This window comes from Dasypus novemcinctus, chromosome 18 (assembly GCF_030445035.2).
Source record: "Dasypus novemcinctus isolate mDasNov1 chromosome 18, mDasNov1.1.hap2, whole genome shotgun sequence".
Lineage (NCBI taxonomy): Eukaryota > Metazoa > Chordata > Mammalia > Cingulata > Dasypodidae > Dasypus > Dasypus novemcinctus.
The window spans coordinates 40228232-40242524 of record NC_080690.1 but is presented as its reverse complement, the minus strand read 5'-3'; the positions used below and the strand labels follow the sequence as shown (position 1 = coordinate 40242524).

The 14293-nt window shown below is 48.4% G+C and overlaps 1 protein-coding gene across 1 annotated transcript in view; it reads left to right on the top strand.

Annotated features, from left to right (window-relative positions):
* Positions 1–14293, top strand: part of NKD1 (NKD inhibitor of WNT signaling pathway 1) — a 78684-nt gene that overhangs the window by 20830 nt on the left and 43561 nt on the right. The gene's annotated exons all lie outside the window — the stretch shown is intronic.

Genomic DNA, 14293 nt, shown 5'->3' with positions numbered 1-14293 from the left:
AAGAAGTATATTCTAAGATTTATTAGATTCTCTACTGCCCTCCCTCTAGTAACCCAGATTCTAGCTTGAAGTAAAGGAAACTTGCTCAGAGCGAGTTCTTTAACTCGAGGCTAGGAGATGCAGAGACCCATCCTTTGGGAAAACGTTGGGACCAAAAAATCCACCAGTGCCCGGAGGCGGGCTGCTTTGACCGGCGGGCACTGCTCGAGTGTTTGCTTCCTAGCCCAGAAGGCACCCGGGCCTGAAGCTGGTTCTGGTGAGTCTTTTAGTTCCAACTAAAGTGTTAGAACTTTGGAGGCAAGAGGGCGGAGCGGGGGTAGGTGTGCTGCTGGGGAAGACGCGAAGCTTTCCAACCAAGGGAGCCATTCCCAGCTCCTGGGGATGGGGCTTGTCAACGAGGGTCCCCGGGAGTGGGTGTTTTGAAAAGCCGTTTGACAGGTGATGCTGTGACAGTATTCCCCTAGAAATAACTTGGATTCCTTAGCTGGCTCCTTCTTCGTTGTAGAGTCTCACATCTGAGGACTGTGGGGTCAGAATTTGGTCTCTAGGGGCCTGAGCATTGGGAAATGGGTTCTGTCCTTTGTTATTTTCTGTCCGGACCTAGCAGAAGGCTTGGCGGAGGTTGCAACTGGTGGCCTGCACACATGGTTTTTGGTTCTCACAGCGTCAAAACATTTTTTAATTGGTTGCCAACATTTGAAAGTTAGGACATGTCACATAAAAATCCAGATATGAGAGGATGGAAGAGCTGAAAACATTGGCCTGAGTTCCAACACGGTCACCATTCCTTGTACTTTCTAGAGCAGGCGTTCTCAGTGGGAGTGGGAGGGTTGGGGGAGCATTTGGTGCTGTCTGGAGACATTGTAATTGTCGCGTCTGGGGAGTGGGTGTACGCCTGTTACCTAGAAGGCAGAGACGAGGAATTCTGCTAATATTCTGCAGTGACAGGACAGCCCCCCACGAAAGGTCACCCAGCCCCAAAGTGCCGAGGTGGAGAACCCTGCCCTCAGCAGGCGGGGGCCTCCAGTGGGCTCCCCAAGCCCACTGTCTGGCTTCCAGAGGAATCTGAGTTCTTCCTAAGCTTGTCCCCTAGTTCATCGCCTTATCCCTGCCTTTTGTTCCGAGTTGGGACTGTGTGTTCATTTGTGGTCACCACCCCGAGGGCCCTGCCTGGGCCCTGAACCAGCCCCGGACAGATGGATGCAGGGCAGCTGGCAGATGCATGCACTGCTGAACAAGCCCCAGGCGGAGCATTGCGGCTCTCCTGCCCATCAGGCCAGATTGCACAAGGCCGCTCCCTCCCCTCGCCTCCCCCAGATTCCCAAGAAGATGCAGACCCCTGACGGGAAGGTTTCCTGGTTTAAATGTCAATAATTCATAACTGATAAGATTATTAAGCCACAGCCAAAGTGCTGTCACCAAGCAGAGGTCATTCAAGTACGGGAGCAGCGTCTGTGTGTCCTAACATTTCTGATTGTAGGGTGTGAGCTGCCTGCCTTTGGTCTGAGAGGCTACTGCTGTTGACTCTTGTAGTGAGTGATGTGTGGGCCCCAGCTGGGAACTGTGGCTCCTTCAAGAGGTATAGTGACTCCAACAAGGAGGGGTGGGAAAAGGTATAGAAAATTCCAGAAAAAAAAAAAAAAGAATATTCCAGAGGCAGGGAGGTTGGCAGAAGGAGCATGGGGTGAGGTCAAAACCCAGCTCTGCCTCTACCAGCTGCGTGACTTTGGACAAGTCACTGAATTTCTCTTGACCTCGTGGCCCTTACCTATCCATGGAGATACCTGTCAACGGGAGCGTGGGTAGGGTGCATTCAGCAAATGACATTTTCCCCCCAAAGTAAGTATTGGCATCCCAGGGTTTTAGAGTTGTCCTCTGTCTGGGGGCATTCAGGCAGGCTACATGTAGGAGGTGGTGGTTGAGCACAGTGGGTTTTTCCTGCATTGCTTCTGTCTTGAGCTGCTCACCCTGGCGATGATTTTTCTTGACACATGGTGTTTTTCTTTCTTTCCACTTCTGTATTAGATGGGCTACCCCAGGGGCTGTAGCAAATAAACCTTGACATTGCAGCATGTGCATTGCAATCCCTGACTCTGCAGTGGCTCAACCCACTAGAATTTCATTTATCACCCATGGCCTAGGCATCCTTGGTTGGAAGGTGGCTCTTGCCCACGTGATTATGTTGCCACTCAGCCTCCTTCCGTGTTGTGGCTCATTCATCTGCCAGGCCCTCTGAATCCTCTGCTTCCAGCTGGCGAAAGGGGAATGAGAGAGTGGAAAGTCTCTCTACCCTCTTCTAAAACTCACTGGTCCGCAGACGACACAGAGCACATTTGCTTCCATTCCATTGGTGAGAACTAATCACGTGGCCCCATCCCAGTGCAAGGATGCTGGGAAATGTAGTCCACACTGTGGAAGGAGATACCTGGACCTTGGGGGACGGTAGCCATGTCTGCCTCAGCCCCAGCTTGAGTCCTTGTTCCCTTTGTAGGTGTCTTGGGTGCTTGAGCCTCATTTTCTGCTGCCTTCTGCTTCATTGACTGGAAATGTCTTGGTCCTTGTTCTAGAAGCTTCTGCCTCTTCTACCATGTGGAATGTGTTGCCCACAGAGGCTGCCAGTGCTTTGCTAAGAGGCTCACAGCCAGGTTCTGTTCTTTTTTTTTTTTTACTGGATGCATACACATTTTTTTTTGGGTATCATACAGTATGTTACACAATATATTTATTTCCTGGTAGCACAGTCATACATTTGTCCTTTTGTGTCTGGCTTACTTCGCTCAACATAATGTCCTCCAGGTTCATCCATGTTGTCACATGCTTTACGCCTTCCTTCCTTCCTTCCTACAGCTGTGTAATATATTCCCTCATGTGAATACACCACAGTTTGTTTATCCATTCCACCTGGGTTTTTTCCAACTTTTGGCAATGGTATATAACGTCGGTATGCAGATGTCTTTTCATGTCACTGCTCTCAGTTCTTCTGGGTATATAACCAGTAGTGGTAGTGCCGAGTCCCGTGGCAAGTCTATATGCAGCTTCTTTAGAAACTGCCAAGCAGTCCTCCATAGTGGCTGTACCATTCTGCATTCCCACCAATGGAGAATAAGTGTTCCTGTCTCTCCATATCCTCTCCAACACTTGTAGTTCTCTGTCTTTTTAACAGTGGCCATTCTGATAGGTGCGAAATGATATCTCATTGGAGTTTTGATTTGCATTTCCCTAATCATTACTGATGTTGAGCATTTTTTCATGTTTTTTTTTTTTGCCATTTGCATTTCTTTGAACAAATGTCTATTCAGGTCTTTTGCCCATTTTTTAACTGTGTTGTTTGTCTTTTTATTGTTAAGTTGTAACATTTCTTTATATATCCTGGACATTAAACCCTTATTGGACATGTGAGTTCCACTTATTTTCTCCCATTGAGTTGACTGCCTTTTCACCCTTTTGGCAAAATCCTGTGAGGTTCAAAAGTGTTTAATTTTGAGGAGGTCCCATTTATTAATTTTTTCTTTTGCTGCATGTGCTTTGGGTGTAAGGTCCAAGAAACCACCACCTACTACAAGGTTTTGAAGATGTTTCCTTATATTTTCTTCTCGTAGTTTTATGGGCCCGGTTTTTATATTTAGGTCTTTTATCCATTTTGAGTTGATTAGTTGTATAGGGAATAAGATAGGGGTCCTCTTTCATTTTTTTGGTTATTGATATCCAGTTCTCCCAGCAACATTTGTAGAAGAGACTGTTTTGTCCCATTAACGCAGGCTTGGTAGATTTGTCAGAAACCAATTGACTGTATAGGTGAGGGTTTATTTCCAGATTCTCAATTTTATTCTACTGATTGAGGGTCTATATGGCAGTTCCATTGCTGTTTGATTACTGTAGCTTTGTAATATGTTTCAAGGTCAGGCAGTGAAATTCTTTCCATGTCACTCTTCGTTTTTAGAATGCTTTTGGCTATTTGGGTACACTTTCCCTTCCAAATGAATGTGGCAATTGCCTTTTCTAATTCTGTAAAGTAGGCTGTTGGAATTTTGATTGGTGTTGCATTGAATTGATAAATCAGTTTGGGTTGGATGGACATCTTCATGATATTTAGACTTCCAATCCATGCACACAGAATGTCTTCGCATTTGTTTAGGTCTTCATTGGTTTCTTTTGCATCATTTTGTAGTTTTCTGCATGTAAGTCTTTGTATTTCTTAGGTATTTGAGCCTTTTTGTTGCTATTGCAAATGGAATTTCCCCCCTGATTTCCTCCTCAGATTGTTCAGTACTAGTGTACAAAAAGATGACTGATTTTATGTGTTGATCTTGTATCCTGCCACTTTGCTAACCTCGTTTATTAGCTCAAGTAGCTTTGTTGTGAATACTTCAGAATTTTCTAAATACAGGTTCATGTCATCTGTAAATTGAGTTTTCTTCCTCTTTTCCTGTTTGGATGCCTTAATTTTTTTTTTTTTCTTTTCTTGTCTAATTGCCCTAGCTAGAACTTCTAGCACAATACTGAATAACAGTGGTGCCAGTGGACATCCTTGTCCTTTTCCCAATCTTGGAGGGAAAGCTTTCAACCTTTCCCCATTGAATATGATACTGGCAGTGGGTTTTTCATATATGCCTTTTATTATATTGAGGAATTTTCCTTCTATTCCTATCTTTCAAAGTGTTTTTATCAAAAAAGGATACTGGATTTTGTCAAATGCCTTTTCTATGTTGATTGAGATGACCACGTGGCTTTTTCCCTTCAATTTGCAATGCAGTGTATTACGTTGATTCATTTTCTTACGTTGAACCAACCTTGCATACGAGGAATAAATCCACTTGGTTGTGATGTATAAATCTTTTATATGGTCTTGGGTTCAATTTCCAAGTATTTTGTTGAGAATTTTTGCATCTATGTTCATTAGAAAGATTGGTCTGTAATTGTCTTTTCTTGTAGTATCTTTATCTGGCTTTGGTATTAGGGTGATGTTGGCTTCATAAACTGTGTTGGGTAATTTTCTCTCCTCTTCAATTTTTTGGAAGAGTTTAAACAGGATTGGTGTTCATTCTTTTCATAATGCTTGATAGAATTCACCTATGAAGCCATTTGGTCCTGGACCCTCCTTTGCTGGGAGATTTTTGATGATGGAGTCAATCTCTTTAAATGTGATTGGCTAAGTTCTTGTATTTCTTGTAGCGTCAGTGTAGGGTGTGCATTTCTGGGAATTTGTCCATTTCATCTAGGTTGTCTAGATTGTTGCTATACAGTTTCTCATAATATCCACTTATGATCCTTTTTATTTCTGTGGGGTCAGTTGTAACTTCCCCCCTTTCTTTTCTGATTGTATTTATTTGCATCTTCTCTCAATTTTTCTTTGTTAGTCTAGCTAAGGGTTTGATAGTTTTATTGATCTCAAAGAACCAGCTTTTGGTTTTGTTCATTTTCTCTATTTTTATTTTTATTTTTTTTGTTTTCAATTTCATTTATCTCTGCTCTAACCTTTATTATTTCTTTCCTTCTGCTTGCTTTGGGTTGGTTTGCTATTCTTTTTCTAAATTCTTTAGTTTAGTTAAATCTTTGAGTTTAGCTCTTTTTTTTTAGATATAGGCTTTTAGGGCTATAAATTTCCCTTTCAAGACTGCCTTTGCTATATCCCATAAGTTTTGGATAAGTTGTGCCCTTGTTTTCATTTGTCTCAGTATATTTACTGATTTCACTTGCAATTTCTTCTTTGACCCACTGATTATTTAGGAGTGTGTTGTTTAGTCTCCACACATTTGTGAATTTACTTTTTTCCTGTCTATTTTTAATTTCAAGTTTCATTCCATTATGAACTGAGAAGGTGTTTTGTATAATTTCAGTCTTTTTATATTTATTGAAGGCAGCATTGTGCCCTAACATGGGGTCTATCCTGGAGAAAGATCCATGGGCATTTGAGAAGAATGTCTAACCCCAGGTTCTGTTCTTGATCTGTGTGGTTTGAGAACTGACCCCATTTCTGTAAGGGACTTTAGGGAACATTATCACGACACCACAGTGGGTCCCCGTGCTGGGCCGGCCCCTCTGAGCTCCCACTGCCTGCCGTTGGCATGGCTCACTTCTTCCCACGTATGCCAGGACCAGCCTAAGTCACATATTCCAGAGGGGGAAACTGAGAGCCAGAGGGAGGAGGGGGCCAATGCCAGGTGACATCACGGTTTAATGAGCGTTTCACTCTTTCCCTTGTGGCATAGGTTCCAAATGGGTGGCCTGAATCTAGCCCCCAGGAATTTCTTTTTTTGACCCACTCAAGTTTTAAAAAAGATAAAACTGTCTAAAAATGGGAGAATTCACTTAGAAATCCAGATTTCTGACTTTTTTAAATTTGGGAAAGCTGGTAATGGTGGCCTCAACTTCTTAGCCTGGAACTTTCAGCTGAAGCTGTGGTGGCTGTTTCCTTGGACAGGGCTTGAGCCTCTCAGATGCCCCAGTCCCATTTCTCTTCCATTGCCCTTCATCGTTGCTCTGGCATGTTGTTCCTTATAGAGAAATGTTCCTTTTAGATAAATATTTCTATATCTCTGTAGGAAAAAAAAGTTTGCTATCAAAGATGAGGGTAAAAGTTGCATTGAGTTGATTGGTTGTTTTAAGAAAAATGAGAGATGTGTTTCTTCATGGAGATGAAGAACATTTTTATATGCAAATATTAAACTCGACCCACCCATTTAGTTTAAATAACTTAGCCCAGGTAGGATGAGAGGATGTGACCTCTGCCCTGTACTGATACATTACTTCTCATAGAACAGTGTTTTCTAAATACAGTATCCCAGTAGAGATTCTGGGGAAAAGAAGACTCTTGCTAAAATAAATTTGGAGATCCATGGCTACAATAACCAATTAAACAAATTTCCCTACTGCAGGACTTCTCAGAGCCTTTATTGCGCTGGTGCGCATCGTGAATCTCCAGTGTGAGGATCTACTATAACTCAGCATTCCTTCCATTTATTGACCTGTTTCCTGAGCTTCTCTGGCTGGGGAACCCTTTGGGAAACAGTGCTATGACAGTCGTGCTTGTACCTATTGCAGTGCCTAAGGCATGGAGGGCCCCTGGTGGAGGCTTTGTCTTCTGCTCGCTCCTCATGAAGGTGCTGAGTCTGCCTGGCTGTGTGGGTTCCTACCGCTTGCTCAGAAGCAACTTGGATTGAGAGAGCCAGCCAAACCGCAAGTGCCCGCTATCTGTGGTGGATTTGTGGCTGCGGGTGCTTTGAGGGCTTCCACAGAGCTGGTGATTTGGTTTTCTGATCCAAGACCATATTGGGCCCTTTTGTAACAGCTCCCGGTCCGTGCGAGCCGACCGGGCTTGGGGAGTGTGACCCGAGGACAGGAGGATGGTATGTCCAGGCCTGCCTGCCCTTTATCCCTGTAAGCCTTCCTCTGGCAGAGGCTGGGTAGCTCCCGAGGTGGAGAACGTGCTACACTCTGTGTGCAGGAGCTGCGGGTGGCAGGGCTGGGTTGGAGGGGGATGCTGAGGACACTGCCTCGTTGACCCCCTTGGTTGTAAAGCGTATTTTTTGCACAGTAAGATGCGCTTATTTCTTTGCCCAGGCGTAGTGAGGCAGCTTGTGGCCCAGATGCCAGCCTTGATCTGCTGAGCTCCCTGGGACGTTTCTGAGAAGGCCAGAGTGCTTTGCCCGCCCAAGGATGTCTCGACTAATTAGCCCATTAGAGCCAATGGGCCTCAGATCATGAATTTGGAGCCGCCTGCTAATTACGCCTTGAATGTGATTTTAGTTAAACGATTAAGGGCTCTCCCAGGGCCGCTCTCCCTGCAATAGTCCCTGAGGCCTCTGTCGAGGGCTGCAGCCAAGATGAGATTCTTTTTCTGTCCTGGGAGAGAACTGCCAGGGCCTGAGGGAGTCCAGGTCTCAGGTGCCTGTTTCCAGAGTGAGATCTTTGCAAAGAACACCCCGCACCCTCCCTAGGTCCCTGGGAATGTGCAGGGATGGGTATGGACCGTTCAACTCCATCCCACAGATTCAGTCCTCAGGGGTCCTTGGGGGGGCCTCAGGGTCCTCAGCGACCCAGCAAGAATTCTGGGGTCCGAAAGCTACGCCTTAGTCTTGGTGCTTCTTCCGTGAACCGTCTGTGGTTCTGGTGGGAATGCACCATTTAGTTGTTCAGTGCATCTGCTGCACAACCATCCCGGGTCTGCAGCCGTGTGCAGATTAGGGTGTAAAATGCATGATTGCTCTACTTCGGGGTATGCGCTGCTACTGGTTTAGGTTGGATAGAGTGGTAGCCTGAGTGGGCTGTGGAGTTGGACGAACATGGTTGTGGTGGATTCAATGGCTGGACTGTCTTTGTTACCCCTCCTGTCAGGAGGAAGAATGTGGGCGGCCCGGGACTGCTTTATCTGGTAGAACGCAGTGGAATTGACACTTCAGAAAACCTGGCAGCTTCTGCTTTTGGGAGTCCCAAGCTGCCTTCTGAGAAGTCCAAGCTCCCTTGCTGGAGGCGCCACGTGGGGAGAACAAGCCTTGGAGACAGAACCGAGCAAGCCCCATTCTCCCAATGTCCTGGCTGAGCCTGGCCTCCCAGCCCTGCCCACCAGACGTGGAGAGCACCACTTGGGACGTCCTTGTCCAGCCAAGCGCTCAGTGACGGCAGCCCCAGCCTCCTGTGCAGCCAGACAGAAAACTCAGGGGAGACTGGCAGAGCTGCCCAGCTGAGCACAGGCAACCCCCTACATCAGAAGAGATAAGAAAGTGGTGGTTTTAAGCCACTCAGGGCTGTTGTGTTATGTGATAGTAGATAACCAAAACAGAGGGTGCAGTTTGTGTTACGCTGGCACATGGTAGAGCATTGCCTCCTAAGGATATAAGAGAGCAGTTGCTAGGCGGTAAATAGTTCCACTTCACCGACTCGGTGAATAGGGTCATCACTGCGGATGTGGTGTGACCTTGCCATGAACGTTGGTAAGAGTTCGAGGATGCAAAGCCGAATCTAAACAGGAGAAAACATTGTCAATTCCTCATTTAAGGCTCATCCCTTGCTTTGTTTCAATGGGTTTTTCATGCAAAGTAGCATCACTCTTTACCCTGTTAATTCTCAGGAGGGTTTTTCCTATGTCAAAAGAGAATGGGCAGTATAGTTGGTGTATCAGTTAGCTATTGCTGTGTAACAAGCCACCCCAAATCTTAGTGACTTCAAACAACCGTTTGTTATTTCTCACACATCTCAGGGTTGGCAGGGTGTCTTATTGATCTGGCCCTGGCTTGGCCGATATGGGTTGAACTTGTTTGCTCATGTATCTGAGGTCACTGAGTGGTCAGCTGGGGGCTGCCTGGCTTCGATTAGAATTGGCTGGAACAAGTTGACTCTCCTTCTTGTGTCTTTCATGCTCCTCCAGCAGGCAAGCCCAGGCATTTCTCGTGGTTGTGGCAGGGGTCCAAGAGAAGAAGTGGAAATCTCAGTTGCCTATCAAGTCTCTGCCTGCATTCCATTTGCTAGTGTCCCGCTAGGCCAAGGCAAGTCACATTGCTAAGCCCAGAGCCTGTGTGGGAGCGCAGCACCGACTAGTGTGGATTCAGGGTGGTACAAACAAATTGGGGCCATTAATGCATCCGTCTACAACAGTCGGGGTGAAGGATCTAATCCTTGTCCCAGCCCTGGAGTCAGACAGAGTTCTGCCTTTACCATTTGCCCAATAAGCAACTTCGGGCAGTTTTCAGCCTGTGCCTCAAGTTTGCTCATCTGTAGAATGGACATAATAACAGAAGGGATGTTGCAAGGGTTTAAAAAGAGGATAAATGTAAAGCACTTGGGGGAAACGAATGTGGCTCAAGCAGTTGTGCTGCCATTTACCATGTAGGGGTCCAGGGTTCTATGCCCAGGGTCTCCTAGTGAAGGCAAGCTAGCTAGCTGCGTGGTGAGCTGGCCCATGCGGGAGTGCCAAGCAGGAGTGTCGGCCTACGTGGAGAGCTGGCACAGCAAGATGACACAACAAGAGACACAGAGGAGAGAAAATAAGAGACGTAGCAGAACAGGGAGCTGAGGTGGCGCAAGAGAATGATTGCTTCTCTCCCACTCCGGAAGCTCCGAGGATCGGTTCCCGGAGCCGCCTAATGAGAACACAAGCAGACACAGAAAAACACACAGTGAATGGACACAGAGAGCAGACAATGGGGGTGGTGGTGGGGGAAATAAATGAATAAATAAATCTTAAAAAAAAAAATAAAGCACTTGGCAAGATGCCTGGTGCAGAGTAAGCACTAGGTATATGTTAGCGATGATTATAAATGACCACCTTATAAGTAACCCTAGTCACAGGCATATGGGCTGTTGGGAACTTCTGGGGCCTGACTCTTCTTTGCCTTCTATGGAGAAACAGGAGGTCTGGTCTGCCCAGGTGGCCCCTGCTGAGCCACTCTCTCTGACTCTGGATCCTACTCTGATCCTGCAGCATCTGTGCACCCGAGGGTCCCAGACATGGGCCCAGGTGCACAGGTGCTGCCTGCACAGAGCCTCCTGATCGGATGGACCTGCCATGGGCCTGGGCAGCAGCATTTTCCTGGCTCCATGTGCTGCCAGGTCAGGGACGGGCCGCTCTAAAGATTAGGGTGGGTTTTTTTTGTTTTGTTTTGTTTTTGTTTTTGTTTGTTCCTATTTCCTCCAAACTTAGCCTTTCCTGGGATTTTGTTCCACTCCTTGGAGAAGGCCATAGAGGAGGTGGGGGTGGAAACCTGTCGTTAGATTCAGATTTTGACCATGTGGCACCTACCACAATTCAGGCCCTCTCTCCCCAGGGACCACGAGGGACAGCCAGTGTCCCTTATTGGCGTTGGCAGCCGATATGCAGGCAGGGTCCAGGGGTGCTGGCAGTTCCAGGTGCATCTGCTCAGGAGCTGGACGGGGCCTTGGTGGGGGCAGAGGAGAAGGCGTCCCAGCAGCTGGCCTCTGTCAGCTTCACGCAGACGTGGTCCCTGCTGGCCAAGGAATTCTGGGCCCATGTCTGAGACGAGGCTGCTTTGGAAGCACATCCTGGGCCCTGGAAAAATCTGAGCGCCCCGGGCAGCAGGCCTGCTGGGGACTTGGGGCTGGAATGATGGAAACTGAAAGCTGGTCTGACTTCTGAGCTGTGGAGCTGGCTCTCTAGGGGCCTCTCTTTTTCCAAGGTCCAGCCGCCAGGCTTTTACCCAGGCAGGCCTTCTTCCCCCAGCCCTGCCCTCTGGGTCGCACCTCCCCAACACTCTGTCCTTCCGCGCCCTGAGCTGGACAGTGTGGTCATGCTGTTTTTTTGCCTCTTCTCACCAATTAGATTTTGATGATACAATAAAAACAATAGTGGTGGGACTGACAGTGAAAGCAGACACCATCTATCCAGAGCCCCCATGTGCCACGGGCACGCCAAGCACTGAATGGCCATTATTCCATTGATCCTTGATATTAGTTTAGGAACCTACCCAGTGACGGTCACTCTTCTTTTGTATTACCTGTTTTTGTCCACTTTTTACAATGTTTGCATCAGATGCCTGGTGCTAAAAACTATGTGCCAGGCATCTTTCTAAGTACATGTCAGATATTGCCCTTACATCAAGCCAAGTGCTGTGATTGTCTTCATGTGCAGGCCACGGGCTGAGGCAGAGGGGTCAGTCCACTCTGGATTTGAACCCCAGCCATCAGGCCCGACCCCCAGCGGTGCTGCTTCCTGGCGGCACACAGGGCCCCAGTCCCTGCAGAGCACTTCCCGGGTCCTTGACATTTTAGAAGTCAAGTTCCATCAAGGTTTTCCATTTCCACCTCGTTCCTGTGCAAGCAGAGTGCAGATGGCAGTCACTTGACCATACCAATGACTAGTCAAGGTGCTGGTCCCTTGGGGAATGAATGGAGGATTTCATCAAGCGGTTTCCCTGTTTGAGAGAGCTTGGGTCACTGAGCCACCGGGTCTCCCCATCCCCAGCCAGGGCTCAGCTAGCTCTGCCCGTTACGTGAGGGCCACTGTGGGAGCCAGGAGGAGAGAGGGGCTTGGGCCGGTGGGTTAAGTGTAGGCCCCGCCTCTGCCCAGGGTCTGAAGGCCACAGAGGTGTCCTGGGCTCCCAGGGGCCTTCCCTTTCCATAGCCAGGCCTTGGTGGGAGAAGGGAGCACACCTACCTCCTGGTCCTCTCCGTGGGTGAAGAAAACATCTTCCTGGCCTTGGAATTGGAGAGAAGAAACCAAACTACACCTTCACCAAGTAGGAATCCTCCCCAGTATATCCCGCAGTCTGTTTGCATACCTCCTGTGATGGGGAGCTCACTGCTCAGAAGTGGCTGCTTCCTTGGTTGGATGGCTCCAGCTCCTAGAAGGATGGAGAATTTGGGCCTTCCCTGCCATTGGTCCTGCTCTGCCTTCCAGAGCCGCCCAGAACTGGCCTTCTCCCTCCGCGGAGAGATCGTCCTTCCCCCCGTGCAAAGGCAAGAAGTGGCCTCTTCAGCTTCTCCCACCGGTCGCCTGGGCTTCCCACTGCTCCCTGAGTCCCCTTACCTTCACCATTGTGCTGTTACCTCTTCCCCTCTGAAGCTGTGTGTCCTGGAGTAAATTACTTAGCCTCTCTGGGTCTTAGTTTTTTTATCAGTAGAATGAGGATAGCTGTAGTCCCCACATCAGTCTTCTTTTGAGGATGAAATTAGAGACGTACTTAGAACTGGGCTTGGAAGGTGCTAAGGAAATAAATAGCAGAACTATTTATGCAGTCACCTTTCTGGTCATCTCTACACCCTACTTCCCAAACCTGAATGTGCATTTGAATGGCCTGGGGGCCTTGTAAAAATGCAGATTCTGGTTGCAGTGTTTGTGCTGGAATCTCACTGTGCCTCTCAGAAGCCCAAAATCAGGGTCCGGTGACCAGGCTGAGCCTGCTCTTTCTAAATTGACTTTGAACTATTTATTATAGAAAATTCTAAGCATACCCAAAAGTAAATAGATTATTGTGATGAGTCCTTAGGAACCAATCACCCAGATCCAGCCGTCAAGTCTCTCGCCTTCCTTTTTAAGCGTTAAACGTCACTTGTTGGGAGCAGAGCTTGGGAGGCTCGCCGTCCTTGCGGCTTTGCTTTTCTGCAGGCCACTCTCCCTGCCGTGCTGTGCAGGGCAGTTCTGCATGCCAGCACTTGCACTCCCCGCCCCCTGCCCCCCACGGCCATGCACCACCTGGCTGGGGCGCTGTTGAAACAGAGGTGTGCCTTGCTAGTACTGTCCTCTAATTAGTGGGGCCTCCTCGAGGGCTCTTTCCCTGGTGGACCAAGTCTGGACAGTTCATGCTCCCCTATAAAGATAGCCAGCCAAAGGATCACCGGGGAACCCCGTGTTAAACCCTCTTTGCTGACCCTCTGTGCTGGTCCCTCCTTCCCATTTTAAAAAGGGCTCAATCTCACCTCCCTGTATTGATCCTCCTGTCTTGTACAGATAATACCAAAACATATCGCTATCTCGTGTAAGATCGGCACGTGCCGGATGGCAGACACGAAAAGTCACACACACTCGTACCCTCCTGAGCATTAAAACCAGTAGATGCTAGAGATATTCCGAAACGGTCCTCCTCCTTTCAGGTTACAAGCACATTTTTGTGTCCTCTATGTGTTGGGCTGGGGGGAGTGGGACAGCCTGGTCAGCGGCCCTTCGCCTCCTCCTGGGGCCCTTCTCTGTCTGCTTGCAGCACCCCCTGACCCACAGGCTCTGTGGCTCCCCAGGGCAAGAGGATGCTTTTGTCTGAGAGCTGGATTCCGGGCTAATCCAGGGTAGCTGAGGGCAGCATTCAAATCCCGTAGACTTCTTCCCTTCTCCCTGAAGCACTTTTGCCTTCTCAGACAGGAAGTCCTGAGAGACGGATTGGGTGGGGGATGGCTTTTTGGGGTGGCCCAAAGATAGCAGAGGAGGACTGATGGCAGGGCTTGGCTAAACTGACCCTGCTGTGAGCCCATAGAACCATGGATTGTCATAGCTGAAAGCCTTTGGAGACTACCCTCTTTGTGCACAGTGGGGAAACAGAGGTAGAATGCCCAGCTCCCAAGCTGGCTTTTTTCCCACCACGACCTCTTGTCTTCCAGTGAGCAGGATGGGCAGGCAGAGCAGGACGACAGAGGGATTTGAGTCGGTTGGAAATAGAGAGCCATTGCAGGCTCCAGAGCAGGCGGAGGGATAGTGTGGAAATGAAGAAGCAGGCATATGGCGTCTAGATTGGGTGCGAGCCAGGAAGCTGGTGTGGTGCAGTGTTCTCCAGGGGGCTCACCTCAGGCTGCAGGCGTGGCTGGACCAGGAAACGAGGCGGGGAGGCTGCTCTGGGGTGGGCCAGGCAAGCTG